Genomic DNA, 18,659 nt, shown 5'->3' on the forward strand with positions numbered 1-18,659 from the left:
GCCAGTCTTTTCCTTTTCACATGCCTATAGAAGCTTTTACAACCTGTTTTTATATTTTGCGCTAGTTTGTGCTCATATTCCATTTTCCCTTTCTTTATCAATTTCTTGGTTCCCCTTTGCTGATTTCTAAAAAGATCCCAATCCTCAGGCTGACCGCTTTTCCTGGCAACTTTATAAGCTTCCTCCTTTGACTTAATACTAGCTTTAATTTCTTTTGTTAGCCATGGTTGGATCACTTTTCCTTTTGGGTTTTTATGCCCTAGAGGAATATATGTTTGTTGCAAATTATGCATTATTTCCTTGAATGTTAGCCATTGTATGTCCACCTTGATACCTTTTAGTGTAGCCTCCCAATCTACCATGGCCAACTTGTCCCTCATACCCTTGTAGTTCCCTATGTTTAGATTGAAGACCTTAGTTTCAGATTGGACTACATCACTCTCAAACTTCATGTAAAATTCAATCATATTATGGTCACTTGTCCCTAAAGGACCCTTTACCACAAGATTATTGAGTAGCCCTTTCTCAGTACACAGTACCAGATCCAGAATAGCCTGTTCCCTGGTTGGTTCCTCCACACACTGATCAAGGAAACCATCTTGCATGCATTCCAAGAATTCATCCGCCACACCATTAGTAGTAATTTGATTTGCCCAGTCAATATGTAGATTAAAGTCCCCCATTACCATATTGCCCTTGTTACATGCACTTCTAATTTCTTGATTGATACTGTGCCCTACATTACCACTACTGTTTGGTGGCCTATACACAACTCCCACCAATGTTTTCCGCCCTTTATGTTTCTTAGCTCCACCCAAACTGATTCCAGTTCTACATCACGATCTGCAGAGCCAAGATCTTTTATCTCTACCATACCGATCTCATCCCTTATTAGCAGCGCTATGCCACCTCCTTTTCCTTTTTGTCTGTCCTTCCTAAATGTTGAGTACCCTGGAACATTCAGTTCCCAGCTTTAGTCACCCTGCAACCATGTCTCTGTAATGCCTCTTCTGAGCCAAGTTCCTTCCTCACTACTGTTCTTATGTCATCCTTTATTGTCAGTGCTACCCCCCTCTTTTTCCGTTTTGTCTGTCTTTTCGAAACATCAAGTACTCTGGAATATTTAGTCCCCAACCTTGGTCACCATGCAACCACATCTCTGTAATGGCTATTAAGTTTGAGATGAGGAGGAATTTCTTCACTCAGAGAGTTGTCAATCTTTGGAATTCTCTACCACAAAGGGCTGTAGATGCTGAATCGTTGCATATATTCAAGGCTGAGATAGATAGATTTTTGGACTCTAGGGGTATCAAGGGATATGGGGTTCAGGTGGAAAAGTGGAATTGAGGTCAAAGATCAACCATGATCTTATTGAATGGCGGCGCAGGCTTGAGGGGCCATATGGCCTACTCCTGCTCCTAATTCTTACGTTCTTAGATCAAACCCATTTATCTCTATTTGTGCCATTAATTAATTTATCTTGTTACGAATGTTTCGTGCATTCAGGTAAAGCATCTTTAATTTTAACTTTTTACCATTTTTCCCTGATTTGACCTTATTCACTGATGCACTATTACCATTAATCTCAAGCAGGGTTGGGTTAGACCATGGAGATTGTAGAGGAGAAAAAGGATTTTAAAATTTGATACATCACAGTTTAGGTCAGCACATCAAGGGTGCTGGGCAATGGAAATTAGCATAGGTCAGGTTGGGGGCTGCTGACTTCTGGACAAGTGCAAGAAGGGGGTCAGTGAGGAGGACATTGGAGAAATCAAATTTAGAGGTGACTAAAGCATGAATAAGGTTCTCAGCGGATGAGGTATGAGCAGGTAATGTGGTAAAGATGGAAGTAATTAGTGTTGGTGATGGATTGGTTGTGTGGTTTAAAGCTCAGTGCTGGGTCGAACAGATTACTGAAGTTGCGTACCATCTGGTTCAACCTGAGGAGCATCTAGAGAGATGAAGTCAGTGGTGAGGCAGCAGCGTTTTTGGCAGGGACCAAAACTGATGGCTCAAATCTTCTCGATGTTTGATTGGAAGATATTTTGTCTCATCCATAGCTTAATGTCAAACAGATAGTCTGATAGTAGTGATGATTGCGGGATTGAAGATGTGATGAAGAGATAACGTGGAATGTCATCAGTGTACATGAAGAGGAGATTTACCAGAATGGTTCCAGGGATGGGGGAATCTTAGCTACAAGGACAGGTTGGAGAAGCTGGATTTGTTTTTGTTGTGTATGTACCTTTAAGAGAAGAACTGATTCTATACTGCAGTACCGGCAGTGACCACCCCTGTATATAAAGCCATAGCAGGCTTCTGTATTTCAGTCTTGAATTACTCTCTGTTCAGTAAATACCTGTTTTATTGTTCTCCTGCAGTCTGAGTATTATTGCTCCTCGGACACTACACTGGCGACGGGCAGGTTTGAACTCACCTGCAGTACTGCATCACCTTACGGGGATCTTTTCCCTGAAGAGAAGCTTCTTGGAGGTCGAAGTCAGAACGGCGGGCGTCGACCGCGGGCAACCACCCAGGGATCCATCGGAGTTGCAGGGGAGGCTGTGGAGAGCTGGGCCTGGCTCCCCAGTCGAGGTGTTCCAGCAAGTCGTGCTGGTAGCAGGTAGTGCGCTGACCCTTCCGGACTGCGGCGGGCTCGGGCTCGATCGAGCGGCTCTGCAAAGGGGCCGTGCAGCGTCGTCGGGATGAAGAGAGAGAGAGAGGGTGGAGCGCACAGGGCGCGGTCGGTGCTCAAGAACAGGGCAGCGTGGAGAGGATAGAACGTGGGGAAGGAAAAGTGAGACGCGCCGAAGCCGCGGGTCACCGCCATTACCCTGTAGAACGCTAGGAGCAGCGTGGCAGCAAGGGGAAGAAGGAAAAGTGTGGGAGGCGCCATTTTATTCCATTGGGGAAGAAGGAAAAGCGCGGGAGGCGCCATTTTATTACATTGGGGAAGAAGAAAAAGCGCGGGAGGCGCCATTTTAAATCACCCAAGATGCCGAAGAGTGGCAGTATCATTGCTTTCGACAACGAGGTAGAAGACTGGACCACGTATGTGGAAAGAATTGAAGTGTACTGCAATGCCAATGAGGTGGCCAATGGAAAGAAGGCGTCGGTATTATTAAATTTGATGGGCGCGAGAACGTACGGCCTATTGCGGAATTTAATTACCCCAGCTAAACCAATGGAGAAAAGTTTTGAGGAGATTGTTAATATCTTACAGGAACACCTAAACCCTACACCGCTGCTGATAGCAGAAAGATTCAAGTTCCATAAAAGAAACCAGCACAAAGATGAGAGCAATGCTGACTATCTTACGGAACTATGCAAGTTATCGAAGCACTGCCAGTTCGGAGCAGGACTGGCAGACACATTGCGGGATAAGTTTGTCTGCGGGCTCCAGAGTGAAGGAACCCAGAAACGACTACTTTCAGAAAAGGACCTGACGCTAGAACAGGCTTTCAGCGTGGCAGTATCCTACGAAGCAGCAGCACGGGGAGCTGCGGAAATACAACAGAAACCACAAGAATACCGCGCTAACGAAATGGCGTATGGAGCAGAAAAATGCTATCGCTGCGGCAGAACAACCCATGATCAGAAGGACTGCTGGGTTAAGGACAAGGTATGCAGGCAATGTGGGAAAATGGGACACATAGCAAGAGTCTGCAGGTCGGGAAAGAAAACCAACACTACAAGAACTACTAAGGAAAAGTACAAGAAAGTAAAGAAATTGACAGACAGTAGTTCAGAAGATCAGGAGAGTGATAAGGACTCCGGGAGCAGGAGACTAAGTTGTCTAAAGTTACACAACGTGATCACAAAGGAGGATCACCGAACCATTTGGGTCACCCAGTAAAGATGGAATTGGACACAGGATCAGCCCTAACTGTCATGAATCGACGAGACTATGAGCAGCTATTCTCACACATACCCTTGAAGGACACGTCCATTGTGTTGAAGACATACACGGGGCAAAAAGTCTACCCCAGAGGAAAAATAAGGGTGCCAGTTGAATACAACGGCAAGGAAACACAGAAACTGTATCTATATATACTACCGGATGGAGGACCACCACTATTGGGACGTGAATGGATCCGAAAAATACAATTGGATTGGCATTCCATTCAGGCGCTAACTGTGACTGATAAAAAGGATGATGACGTCACACCTGGACGACTGTCAAAAATTCTAACTGATGCGAAAGAGGTGTTCCAACAAGGACTTGAGACTCTAAAAGGAGTAACGGCAATGATAAAAATCGAAGATAACGCAAACCCAAAAATTTTTAAGGCCAGACCGGTACCTTACGCGATCCGCCCAGCCGTTGAAGCAGAGCTGGAGAGTCTGGAGCATTCGGGTGTGCTGTCCAAGGTGGACTGGAGCGAGTGGGCCACACCCATCGTTCCTGTAATGAAGAAATCATTGAGCAGCACGCCTGGGGAACCGAAGAAGGTTCGCATCTGTGGGAACTTCAAGGTAACTGTGAACCCAGTCCTGCACACAGTACAATATCCACTTCCACGGATAGAAGATATTTTCACCTCACTATCTGGAGGGAAACGCTTTACAAAAATTGATCTGGCCCAAGCGTATCTACAAATGAAGGTGGAAGAAGCATCTAGGAAATACCTCACGATAAACAGTCACAAAGGCCTTTACCAGTACAATCAACTGGTATTCGGGGTAGCATCAGCCCCGGCTATTTGGCAGAGGGCGATGGAACAAGTCCTGCAAGGGATCCCGGGGACCCAATGTTATTTGGACGACATCCTGGTTACGGGCGAAAATTACAATGAACACCTTGCCAACCTGGAGCAGGTGCTCACGAGATTACAGGAATATGGGCTACGAGCCAACCGCCCCAAATGCGAGTTCTTCAGGAGACAAATCTCGTATTGTGGCCACATGATTGATGAGGAAGGGTTGCATAAGTCGCCGGACAAGATTGAGGCTGTAGTCAAGGCTCCAGCACCGGAACATGTGTCGCAACTGAGGTCGTTCCTTGGGTTGGTGAACTACTACCATAAGTTCTTGCCGAATTTAGCTACAATTCTGCACCCACTGAACTCCCTACTGCAAACTGGAGTAACATGGAAATGGAGTGATGAGTTTAAGCGTGCCTTTCAGAAATGTAAATGCCTAATCACTTCAAAAGAAGTATTGGCCCACTACAATCCAACACTACCGATTCGGTTAGCATGTGATGCGTCTCCCTACGGCATCGGAGCGGTGCCGTCACACAAATTCCCTGACAGTTCAGAGAGGCCAATAGCCTTTGCGTCGCGCTCGTTAACCTCAGCCGAGCGTAACTACGCCCAGATTGACAGGGAGGTCCTCAGCCTGGTGTGGGGGGTGAAGAAGTTCAATCACTATCTGCACGGGCAGAAATTCACCCTACTGACTGATCATCAGCCCCTGGTCTCCATTTTTAACCCAAAGAAGGGCGCTCCGGTGATGACTGCACAACGGCTGCAAAGATGGTCACTTTTTCTAGGGGCACATCAGTACGACATAGAGTACAAGGGTACGAAACAGCATGGAAACGCTGATGGGCTGTTGCGCCTACCGTTGCCTACGGTAGAGGAAGCACCTGCAGTGGACCCTGTTGAGATATTCCATGCGACCATAGTCGAATGTCTACCTGTTACAAACTCAAGTATAGAGAAGGAAACCCGAAATGACCCGACACTCTCTCGGGTCTATGATTTGACGGTGAAGGGATGGCCAGCACATGGCGACTCACTGTTGCCAGCATTCTCGCCAAGGAGAGAACAGCTGTCAGTGTGCCGGGGGACCTTGATGTGTGGATCCCGAGTGGTAATTCCACCCAAGTTGAGAGATAGAGTGCTCAATGAGCTTCATGAGGGTCATCTGGGAGGGGTAAAAATGAAGAGCCTAGCCAGGGCGTTTGTGTGGTGGCCGGGAATCGATAAAGAAATCGAGGAAATGACCAAGCGATGCACAGGATGCCAGAAAGTCCAAAACGCTCCACCACAGGCCCCGCTACACCCATGGGAGTGGCCCTCATCTCCATGGCAACAGGTACACATTGATTTTGCTGGTCCATTTATGCACTCAATGTTTTTAATCGCCATGGATGCACATTTGAAGTGGCCAGAGGTCATCAAAATGTCCTCCACCACCATGGAGAAAACTATTGCAGTCCAAGGTGGACTGGAGCGAGTGGGCTACACCCATCGTTCCTGTAATGAAGAGGTCGTTGAGTAATACGCCTGGGGAACCAAAGAAGGTTCGCATCTGTGGGGACTTTAAGGTGACAGTGAACCCGGTCCTTCACACTGTACAATATCCGCTTCCGCGGATTGAAGATATTTTCGCCTCGCTATCTGGAGGGAAACGCTTCACTAAGATTGATCTGGCCCAGGCGTACCTGCAAATGGAGGTAGAAGAAGCCTCGAAACAGTACCTCATGATCAACACTCATAAAGGTCTCTACCAATACAACCGGCTGGTGTTCGGGGTAGCACCAGCTCCAGCCATTTGGCAAAGGGCAATGGAACAAGTCCTGCAAGGGATTCCAGGGACCCAGTGTTATTTGGACGACATCCTGGTCACGGGTGAAAATGACAGCTCTGGCCAACTTGGAGCAGGTGCTCACTAGATTGAAGGAATATGGGCTCCGAGCTAATCGCCACAAATGCGAGTTTTTCCAGAAGCAGATCTCGTATTGTGGCCACGTTATTGATAAAGAGGGGTTGCATAAGTCCCCTGAAAAGATTGAGGCAGTAGTCAAGGCTCCAGCACCAGAAAATGTGTCACAACTGAGGTCGTTCCTCGGGCTGGTGAACTACTACCATAAGTTCTTGCCGAATTTGTCTACCGTACTACACCCAATGAACACCCTACTGCAAACGGGGGTATCATGGAAGTGGAGTGACGAATGTAAACGAGCTTTCCAGAAGAGCAAAGCATTGATCACATCAAAAGAGGTGTTGGCTCATTTCAAACCAACACTGCCAATTCGGTTGGCTTGTGATGCATCACCCTATGGCATTGGAGCGGTGCTGTCGCACAAATTCCCGGACGGCTCGAAGAGGCCAGTAGCCTTTGCGTCTCGGTCACTAACCTCAGCCGAGCGTAACTACACCCAGATTGACAGGGAGGCCCTCAGCCTAGTGTGGGGAGTGAAAAAGTTCAATCACTATATCTGCACGGGCAGAAGTTCACCTTGCTGACTGACCACCAACTACTTGTCTCCATCTTTAATCCAAAGAAGGGCGTTCCGGTGATGACTGCGCAATGGCTACAAAGATGGTCCCTTTTTCTAGGGGTGCACCAATATGAAATCGAGTATAAGGGCACGAAACAGCATGGAAACGCTGATGGGCTATCACGCCTGCCACTGCCTACTGCGGAGGAAGCACCAGCAGTGGATCCTGTCGAAATATTTCATTCGACTATAATTGAATGCTTGCCAGTAACTAACGCTGGTATAGAGAAGGAGACCCGAAATGACCCAACGTGGTCTCGGGTATATGATTTGACGGTGAAGGGATGGCCAGCACATGGCGACTCACTGTTGCCAGCATGCTCATCCAGAAGAGAACAGCTGTCAGTATGCCAGGGGACCTTGATGTGTGGATCCCGAGTGGTAATTCCACCCAAGTTAAGGGAGAGAGTGCTCAATGAGCTTCACGAAGGTCATCTGGGAAGGGTGAAAATGAAAAGCCTTGCTAGGGCTTATGTGTGGTGGCCGGGGATCGATCAGCAAATCGAGGACCTGACAAAGAGCTGCTCAGGATGCCAGAAGGTCCAAAATGCACCACCACATGCCCCTCTACACCCATGGGAGTGGCCCTCATCTCCATGGCAACGGGTGCATATTGATTTTGCTGGTCCATTCATGGACTCAATGTTTTTAATAGCCGTGGATGCGCACTCGAAATGGCCTGAGGTGATCAAAATGTCCTCCACCACCACGGAGAAAACTATTGCAGTCCTACGGACCATTTTTGCCAGGAACGGCTTGCCAGAGCAGATTTGCTCTGATAACGGACCACAGTTTGTGTCCAAAGAGTTTCGAAGATTTATGAAAAGGAATGGGGTAAGGCATTACACATCCGCCCCGTATCATCCAGCTACAAATGGATTGGCTGAGAGGTTTGTACAAACCTTTAAAAAAGCAGTAAAGGCCATGTGCGATGACGACATTCCACTGCAGCATAAGGTGGACAATTTCCTGTTAGCCTACAGAAATGCGACACATGCAGTCACCAACCAGGCCCCGGCCATGATGTTCCTTAACCGAAGGTTGAGATCTCGTCTGGTGATGTGCCTTCAATAACCACAAAACTAGAAGTTGTAGATTTAAACAAGTTGGCTTTTAATTACTAAGATCAGAACTAACATCTCAACACACCGACTGGCTCACAGGAATGAGTCATACAGATCCTGAGATCTTTATGTAAGAGAAGTCAGGGGCGGAGCCAAGAGCCAAGACCTGGAACCTTCCAGGTTAGTCAGGAAAGAGGAAGTGAAACTATACACAGTGTGGGGGAGGGTAATATACTTGAGTGCAAAACGAATACAGGCAAGACAAACAAGCAGATTTCATTACATTCACCCCTTCTTTAGATTTAGTCCATCGGGGTCATGTTTCTTAAAAGTTGGTATAAGTGAGTCTGTCAGGAGGTTTTGCGGTTCTCAGTGATCGGCGCAAAGCCGGTTGGGGTGCCTCTAGGGGAGTGGATTCTGGTTCCTCTGCTGTCCGGGCCTCCGCAGTGTCTTCCAGGTTATCTGCAGTGTCCTCCAGGTTAAAGTTGGGTATTGATACCTCTGGGCGTCCTGTCTCTTTTTGGTGTAGGTCTTCCTCGGGTAGTCTCTCATCGTTCTCTCTGCTCCCCGAGGGAGCGAGGTCTTTTATGGAAACAGTGTCCTCTCGCCCATCAGAGTATTCGATATAGGCGTACTGAGGGTTTGCATGGAGGAGCTGTACCTTTTCCACAAGGGGGTCCGTTTTATGGCCTCTCACGTGCTTCCGCAATAGTACTGTCCCCGGAGACGTCAGCCACGCGGGTAGAGATATGCCCGAGGTGGATTTCCGGGGGAAAACGAACATCTTTTCGTGAGGGGTAGCGTTAGTGGCTGTACATAACAGAGACCTTATGGAGTGGAGCACGTCTGGGAGGACTTCCTGCCAGCGGGAGGTCGGAAGGCCTTTTGACTTTAAGGCTAACGTGACAGCCTTCCAAACAGTAGCATTCTCCCTTTCCACTTGCCCATTACCCCGGGGGTTGTAGCTAGTGGTTCTGCTAGTGGCTATCCCCTTTGAGAGCAAGAACTGGCGCAGTTCGTCACTCATAAATGACGTCCCCCTATCGCTGTGTATGTAGTTCGGCATGCCAAACATGCAGAATAGATTACAGAGACACTTGATGACCGTGGCACTGGTCATGTCTGGGCAGGGAATGGCGAAGGGGAAGCGGGAATATTCATCGATGATATTGAGGAAGTATATGTTACGGTCGGCAGAGGGAAGGGGTCCCTTGAAGTCCAGACTTAGGCGCTCGAATGGCCGTGTGGCTTTGATAAGGTGTGCACGGTCAGGCCTGTAGAAACGAGGCTTGCATTCCGCACAGCTGCGGCAGGCTCTGGTCATTGCCCTGACCTCCTCGATGGAGTGGGGCAGATTGCGGGACTTTATAAAATGGTATAGTCGGGTGACCCCTGGGTGACAGAGGTCGTTGTGGAGACCCTGTAATTTGTCCGTATGAATGCTGGCACACATTCCCCGCGATAGGGCGTCTGGGGGTTCATTAAGGGCTCCCGGCCTGTACATAATATCATAGTCGAACGTGGATAGTTCGATCCTCCACCTGAGTATTTTGTCATTCTTGATTTTCCCCCTTTGTTATTAAACATGAAAGCCACCGACCGCTGGTCGGTGAGCAAGGTGAAACGTTTGCCGGCTAGGTAGTGTCTCCAGTGCCACACTGCCTCCACTATAGCCTGTGCCTCCTTCTCGACAGAAGAGTGCCTGATTTCAGGTCCCTGAAGGGTTCGGGAGAAGAAGGCCACAGGTCTCCCAGCCTGATTGAGGGTCGCAGCTAAGGCAAAGTCTGACGCATCGCTTTCGACTTGAAAGGGAATGCATTCGTCCACTGCACACAGTGCAGCCCTTTCAATGTCCTGTTTGATACTGGTGAAAACCTCCCGAGCTTCAGCTGATAGTGGGAAGGACGTCGATTTAATGAGGGGTCGGGCCTTATCAGAGTAATTGGGCACCCATTGGGCATAGTACGAAAAAAATCCCAGGCACCTTTTTAAAGCTTTGGGATTGTGTGGCAGGGGCAGTTCCTTTAGGGGGCGTAATCGGTCAGGGTCCGGTCCAATTACCCCATCTTCCACCACACAGCCGAGGATACAGAGACGGGTTGTGTTGAAGACAGATTTGTCTTCGTTGTAGGTTAGATTCAGCTTTAGGGCAGTTTTTTAAAATCTCGCAAGATTTAGATCGTGGTCTTGCTGGTTGTGCCCGCAGATAGTGACATTGTCCAGATAGGGGTAGGTAGCTTGTAGTTTATTCTCGTCAACCATGCGGTCCATCTCACGTTGGAAGACCGAGACCCCATTTGTTACCCCGAAGGGCACTCTGAGAAAATGGTAGAGGCGTCCGTTCGCCTCAAAGGCGGTGTATGGGCGGTCCTCCGTTTTAATGGGGAGCTGGTGATACGCGGATTTGAGGTCGATAGTCGAGAAGACTCGGTTTTGCGCAATCTGGTTGACCATTTCTGATATGCGGGGTAAAGGGTAGGCGTCCAGCTGGGTATAAATATTAACAGTCTGGCTGTAGTCAATTACCATCCGTTTCTTTTCGCTATTTTTAACTATGACTACTTGGGCACGCCACGGACTGGTACTGCATTCAATAATGCCTTCCCGCAGGAGTCTGTCCACTTCCGCCTTGATAAAGTGTCTGTCTTCCAGACTGTACCGTCTACTTTTGGTCGCTATGGGCCTACAGTTCGGAGCGAGATTAGCGAATAAAGAGGGCGAGCTGATTTTTAAGGTTGATAGGCCACAGACTGTGAGTGGCGGCTGGGACCCGCCATATGCTAGCGTGACACTTTCGTGGTGGCACTGGAAGTCCAGGCCCAAGATTACATTAACACAGAGTTCTGGCATGACGAGGAGTTTAAAATCCTTGTAGTCCGTGCCTTTTACAGTCAGTGTTACCACACAGTAGCCCAAAATGTCCGAAGTGTGGGGCTTAGCAGCCATAGCAATTCTGCTCCGTGTAGGGGTTACCGTTAATGAGTGCCACCGTACCAGGCTAGGGTGGATAAAACTCTCGGTACTCCCACAGTCAATTAAACATTTCGTTAAATTCACGTTTACCTGTATGTCCATCATGGATTTTGTCAATGGGTGTGGCCTGGATTGATCCACCGTGATCAAAGCCACTGTTGGGCCCTGGGCGGCCGTTGAGTCGGGAAAAGATGGCGGATCCCAAGATGGTGGCCCGCACGGCACGCACGAGGCGGTGACGGAGTTGGAAATCGGATTCCCCCTGCAGACTTTGCTAAAATGCCCCTTTTTCTTACATTTGAAGCATGTAGCGTCCTTCGCTGGGCATCGTTGTCTGGAGTGCTTGGCCTGGCCGCAGAAGTAGCATTTCGGGCCTCGAGACATTGCCGCTGTAGTAGGACTCCTGGGTGAACTTCTGTGTGGGGACTCCGGCGGTGTAGAGCTGGTCTGAGACCTGGATGGGGAAGATGGCTGATTCCAAGATGGCGGTCCGCTCGGCGCGCACGAGGCGGTGAGGGCCACATGGCCGGAAGAATAAGAGTCAGAGTTTTTCTGGGCCACGTCCAGCGATCGCGCAGTGGCCACTGCCTTTTTTAAGTCCAGGACCTCCTTCTCCAGCAGTCTCTGCCGGATATAATTCGATTTGAGGCCCGTGATGAAGGAATCGCGGACCAATTCGTCAGAGCACACGTTGGCCGTCACAGCCTTGCAGTTACAGTCCCGGACCAAGTCCTTTAGGCCCTGTAAGAAATCGTCCATTGATTCCTCAGGTCGCTGCCTGCGTGTAGCCAGCAGATGTCTGGCGTACACTTCGTTTACTGGCCTCTGGTATTGGGCCTTCAGGATAGTGATGGCCTCCGTGTAAGAGGTGGCGTCCCGGATGAACGAATAAATCCGATGACTAACGCGAGTAGTCAGTAGACTCAGTTTATCTACCTTGCTAGCGGATGAGGCCCTCGCGAAGAGTTCGAAGCATTTGAGCCAGTGTCCAAATTGATTTGATGCTTCAGCAGAATGTGGATCCAAGTCCAGACGCTCTGGTTTTAGGAGTCGATCCATCCTAGTATTTGTTGGTGATTAAAATTAATGTGCCTTCAATAACCACAAAACTAGAAGTTATAGATTTAAACAAGTTGGCTTTTAATCACTAAGATCAGAGCTAACATCTCAACACACCGACTGGCTCACAGGAATGAGTCATACAGATCCTGAGATCTTTATGTAAGAGAAGTCCGGGGCGGAGCCAAGAGCCAAGACCTGGAACCTTCCAGGTTAGTCAGGAAAGAGGAAGTGAAACTATACACAGTGTGGGGGAGGGTAATATACATGAGTGCAAAACGAATACAGGCAAGACAAACAAGCAGATTTCATTACATCTGGATTTGCTCAGACCAAATGTACGAAGAGATGTTGAGAGTAAGCAATTCCAGCACATCAGTGAGAAGCCGACAAGGAGCTTCAATGTAGGGCAACCAGTCTTAGCCCGCGACTACCGAACAGAGAAATGGCAACCAGGAACGATATGCACACGGCAGGGGCCACTAATGTACACAGTGGATGTTGGGGAGAACATTGTGAGACACCATGCTGACCAGATCCTAGAGTCACAGGAACGAGTCAACCCCATGTCTCGGACATACGTACCTGGTGAGGAACCCGATGTACAGGTCGCATCTACCTCAGAAACAATAGCATTGGAAGCTGATGAATCAACTGACAACAGGGTGTTAGAATCGCCTCCACACCAAGAGCGAGACACTCGGGAAAGGCGTTATCCAGAAAGAATCAGGAAGCCTCTCCAAATACTGAATTTATAAATAGACTATTTTCAGTTAATGTTGCATGTTAAAAGTTGTAATTAGTTTGATATTTAATTGTTAAATGAGTGTTATGGTACTGTTAATCTAAAAGGGGAGGAATTGTAATGTATGTACCTTTAAGGGGAGAACTACTTTTTACAGCTCTTGTATCCTGTAGTACCGGCAGTGACCACACCTGTATATAAACCCTGAGTAGTGATCTGTACAGTCAGTTGCAGTTTGAACCCTCATTCAGTAAACACCTATTGATCGTTCCCTGCAGTCTGTTGTCTGATTATTGAAGGACACAACATTAAGATACATGGATATAACAGGGACAAGAGCATCAAAGATGAAAATAAGAGCGCTACTGACCAGAGCAACCACGGTAAAAGTGTCGTACTAGCAGAGGGTCAAAAGGAGCAGGAGCTGGAAAGTGAGTAGGTGAAGTTGTTGAATGGGATGCAGGATTTTTTTTGCCAGACAAGTGTGACAGTAGCACTAGGGAAATAAACTTGCAGGGCTACGGGGATAGAGCAGGGGAATGGGACTGACTGGATCACTCCCCAGAGAGCCGGCACGGACTCGATGGGCCGAATGGCCTCCTTCTGTGCCGTTATGACTCTAATGGGGTTTGGAGGTGGGCAGGGAGATGTGGCTAGTGAGAGGGACAGAAAATGGTCAAAATCTTATTGGTGATTAAAACCTTGGAGGGGGTAAGGCTGTGTGAGATGGCAATGTTGAGGAGCTGGCTGTGGGTGGGGGGAGTTTATCTGAACGGGGAGGTTGAGCGAGGACAGGAAGGCTGAGGAGTCAGAAGAGCAGAGGCCAGGAGAATCTAAGTGCAGGTTAAAATCATAGATTCCTACAATACAACAGTGATTTCACTTCAAAAGTACTTCATTGGCTGTAAAGCGCTTTGGGGCATCCGATGGTCGTGAAAGGCGCTATATAAATGCAAGTTTTTCTTTTCTTTTTAAGATGAGATGCCACTTAGAGCGGAGACTCAGGGAGGAGAAAAGAGAGGAAATCTCGACGAGGAATATACCAAGGTGGTCGTGACAAGGACTTTGGAGAAGAATTGGGAGGGTGAGGTGCTCAAAAAGGAAGAAAAACTACCAGTGAAATAAGGGGAAGGCAGAGATGGAACTTTGTGATGAGCATCACCCTACCATCAAGACAGTTTGGGAAGGGAATAGGTGAAGCTCGGTAGTGTGACTTTGTTGAGGAGTCAGGAGTTATTTATAATGGCAGGAAAAACCTGCAGGCGAATGTCACATTTCACAAGGGACATTAGATTGACAGCTCCATGCAAAGTAACAGGAACCCGTACACTTTTGACCCAGGCACTTTTTATTGCTGCTAATGTTCTCCCCTCTCCCTCTCCTGACAGCACTGACACCTCTGGGTACAGTCAGTAACCTTTCGGAATCTCAACCAAGTAAACATTTCCTTGCTGATTCACTCTACCCTTCACCTCTATCATCAATATTTTCAGTTTCATTGTCACCAAAGATCTCCTATTGCCTCTGCCTGGCCATGCCATGCCAAACTGCAATTTATTTTAACCCTGTGAACACTGAGGACACCAGGTATGGAGAGGGGTTCCGTTATGCTCCCACTATTTTAAATTATTTTGGAAAATGAGACAATCACCACATTTAAAACAAGTGGAAGTGACTGCTTGAGGTTTTCATGGAGCTGAATCTGTCAAAGATCAGTGCAAGTGATAGCATTCATCAATGAAAATCAAAGACTGGTGACAGGATTTGGCATCTACAATACCTTCATTCGCACTAGTAAAATCATTAAGCTGAATAAGCAAAGTACTGCACAAAACCGAAGCAGATAGCTGTTGCAGTGGAGACCTTTAATCTGTAGTACTGGATTGGTTGCTACTTAGCACACCCCTGTAATTCCCCTTGGAAACAATTATATTACTGCTTGCTACTTTTTCAAAATACAAGCATGATTTATTACATTACATGTGGACACTCAATTAGAAGAGAAATCATTAAGAATGTTCTCTACTTTTGTGTCTGGTAGAACACAACATTTTCAAGTAGAGTCTGGAGTGTATTCCTGTCAGTACTTAGGGAATGAACGTGAAGTGCTTTTGTTCAAAACCACAAATGTGTTCTCTGTGGGGATGAAGCTTCGCTGGTGGTGCAGCCAGCATAGCACATGTGCATTCCATGTTATGGGTGCAGGAGGAGGTCCTCACTGGGATTTGCAAGGTCCCCTTATATTTACATAATAAAGCTGGTGTGCTGCCAGCAGTAACAGGACCATGTAGGATGGGGGAAGACAGGAAATCAAATCAGGACAGAAGGTTAAGAGTGCAGAAGCAGCTCCCTAAAGATGCACCTGCACTTCCTGTGGGGGACGTTTGTTTGGCTTACCTTATGTGATGCAAGTTTTGGAGAATGAACCAGGAGCCTGCAAGTACTGAAAGAAAGTCTTGCATTTATATAGTGCCTTTCACGACCACCAGATGTCTCAAAGCGCTTTACAGCCAATGAAGTACTTTTGAGGTGTAGCCACTGTTGTAATGTAAAAAACGTGGCAGCCAATTTGCGCACAGCAAGTTCCCACAAACAGCAATGTGATAATGACCAGATAATATGTTTTTGTTATGTTGATTGAGGGATAAATATTGGCCAGGACACCGGGGATAACTCCTCTGCTCTTCTTCAAAATAGTGCCTTGGGATCTTTTACATCCACCTGAGATAGCAGACAGGGCCTCAGTTTAATGTCTCATCCGAAAGACGGCACCTCCAACAATGCAGCACTCCCTCAACAGTGCACTGGAGTGTCAGCCTAGATTTTTGTGCTCAAGTCCCTGGAGTGGGACTTGAACCCACAACCTTCTGGCTCAGAAGCAAGAGTGCTACCCACTTTTTTTTTCTTTTTTTTTATAATACTTTATTGAACATTAAGAACATTTACAACATCGTGATCATTTCATTGTATGATACAAATCAATTCCACCGCCCTGCACAGCCATTCTGCCACCACATTTTAACATCAAAACCTGAAGTTTAATTTGTCACCTGTAACATATATTAATCGATTGTACTTTAAAAATTGGTTGTAAAATACTGTCCTTAAATTCCTTTCTGAATAAAACATCCACAGAGCCTTATAATGGTCTTTTAGCTTATATTTAAAATACTCTTTTAGATTGATTCTCCTCCCCTTAAAAAACAGAGCATTCCTTCTTTGCACAATCACGAATCTAGCCAAACTGAACATTAAATTAATTGCCGCTCCGCTAGACTCTGGCAGACTCTCCTGCAATCCCCATCTCAAAATTGAGTCCCACAGGATTCCCATTCTTGCTGTTCGGTCCCCACCCAGCAAAAAAGCTTCACACAACTGTCGAACATAGTACTTAAAGTCATTTAACTGCGGACATAACACCAGTAAATGGGACAGAGTCTCATCCTGTGTCCTACACATTGGGCAAGTTGCCGCCTCCACTCGTCCAATCTTACACAAGACCGTCATGGTAAAAATCCAGTTATGAGCCAATTTGAAATCCAGTTCAATCCATTCTGGGCATTTAAAATTCGCCCACACTCCCTTCCAAATCCTGTTGGAAGTCCAGCTGTGGGTATATACTCTGCCAAAACTCCTGACCAGCAGGTGTCTTGAATCTCCATTCTCTGAATACCTCATAGAAATCTCGAGTATTACAGTTGTCAAATTGGACTAACTCTCCCCCTTTCTCCAGTACAAAGCTTGGAAAAGCAGGACGCATTTTACTTCCTTTGGAGATTTCCGCATTTATTTCTTGTGGTAAACCACTTTTATCGTTACACTATAGTTATCACTGTTGTATTGTTATCACCGTTATCACTGTTGTATCACGATACGAGGTCGCCTCTTGTCGCGCTGTTATACCTGGGCTGACCACCTCCGACTCCGCCCATGGCTCCACCTACCTGCCCAGGTATAAAGGTAGTCGACTGGCTGGTATTCCTCCTTGTTGGACCCGATCACCCACGAGGGTGGGCTCTGTTATTTAGTCAATAAAAACCTTTAGTTACGTTCCTAACTCGTCGCTTTTTATTGGACGAATTGATAGGTATATCAATTTTATTGACTAAATTTTAAAGATGTCTACTACTGGCCAGCCAGAAGCCCTCCCAGAAGCACAGCCACACCAGCCGGCTTGGCTGCAAGCCCTCAAACCACCGTACCTGGATCTAAACCCACAGGCAGCAAACGCAGCCCTCAACTTCAAACACTGGCTGGACTGCTTCGAATCCTACCTGGAAGAATCCGGCGCCCCGCAGAGATCCAAACTAAGACTTCTGAACGCCCAAGCGAGCCCGAGAGTATACGCACTCATCCAGGACACGACTACGTACGAGGCCGCTATCAACCTACTGAAACAGCAGTACCGCAGCCCGGTAAATTACATGTACACCAGGCACCTCCTAAGATCCCGCCCGCAACAGCCAGGAGAGTCTGTAGCTGAATTTTTACGGGCGCTAAGAGCACTCGGCAGGAACTGTGACTTTAAAGCGGTGACGGCTGTTGAAAATACGGAAGATAATATCCGCGATGCCTTTGTGAAAGGCCTACGGTCCGACTACTCACGGCAAAGACTGCTTGAAGCTAAAGACCTCGACCTGGACAAAGCTGAAGCCCTCGCTCTCTCCCTGGAGGTGGCCCATCAGGACCAGGAGGCGTTTTCCAGGTACTGCTCGCGACCCTGGGACTCGGGCCCGACCCCTACCGCAATACCCTTCGCAGCGCCGCCCCCGGGACCTACCTCAGCGTCGGCGTCCCGGACCCGACCGGGCCCGCCACCCCCGGTACCGGCTCCGACATCGGGCACCCGCGATCGGGCCGCCGGCTGCTTCTTTTGCGGCCAGGAGAAGCACCCGAGGTCGCGCTGCCCAGCCAGGAACTCTACCTGCACAACCTGCAGGAAGAAAGGCCACTTCTCTAAGGCCTGCAGGAGCGGATCTTCAGAGGCCAGCAGTGCCTCATGCGAACTGTGGGGGCGGCCATCTTCTTTCACGGCAACTGAGGCCAGTATCCCCACACGTGAGTCATGGGGGCAGCCATCTTTGATCAAGGCAACCGACCCCAATAGTGCCTCATGTGAGTTATGGGGGCAGCCATCTTCTCCGCCATTTTGTCCTACCTCGTGGGAGACGCCATTTTACCCACCACGCCCGACTGCCACCGGGCCCCCGGACCCGACGACCGCCTCGCCCGCAGACGACAACGACTCGCTTACCTACACGCTAGCCTCCGTCACTCTGGATCAAGCCCGCCCACACCACCTGTCCAAGTCGATGATGGACATCAAAGTAAACGGCCACGCCACGACCTGCCTGTTCGACAGCGGAAGCACGGAGAGCTTCATCCACCCAGACACGGTGAGCCACTACTCCCTCCCTGTCCTGCCAACGCGCAACCGAATCTCGATGGCATCGAGGTCCCACGCCACGGACATTAGCGGCTACTGTGCTGTGACGTTGTCGGTTAAGGGTACAGAGTATAAAAACTTTAAACTCCTCGTCCTCCCCCAGCTCTGCGCTGCCGTCCTACTAGGGCTGGACTTCCAATC

The 18,659-nt window shown here is 48.2% G+C and overlaps 1 long non-coding RNA gene across 1 annotated transcript in view; it reads left to right on the top strand.

The window, feature by feature from the left end:
* Nucleotides 1-17,129, top strand: part of LOC147122676 (uncharacterized) — a 96,480-nt gene extending 79,351 nt beyond the window's left edge. The window contains exon 3 of the long non-coding RNA XR_015080319.1: nucleotides 14,049-17,129. This is a non-coding gene — a long non-coding RNA (uncharacterized LOC147122676). The remainder of the gene's footprint in view (nucleotides 1-14,048) is intronic.
* The last annotated feature ends 1,530 nt before the right edge of the window (nucleotides 17,130-18,659 follow it).

The sequence above is a fragment of the Somniosus microcephalus genome, chromosome 2, assembly GCF_052327205.1.
Source record: "Somniosus microcephalus isolate GS21.2 chromosome 2, FLI_Smic_1.0, whole genome shotgun sequence".
NCBI classification, from domain to species: Eukaryota; Metazoa; Chordata; class Chondrichthyes; order Squaliformes; family Somniosidae; genus Somniosus; species Somniosus microcephalus.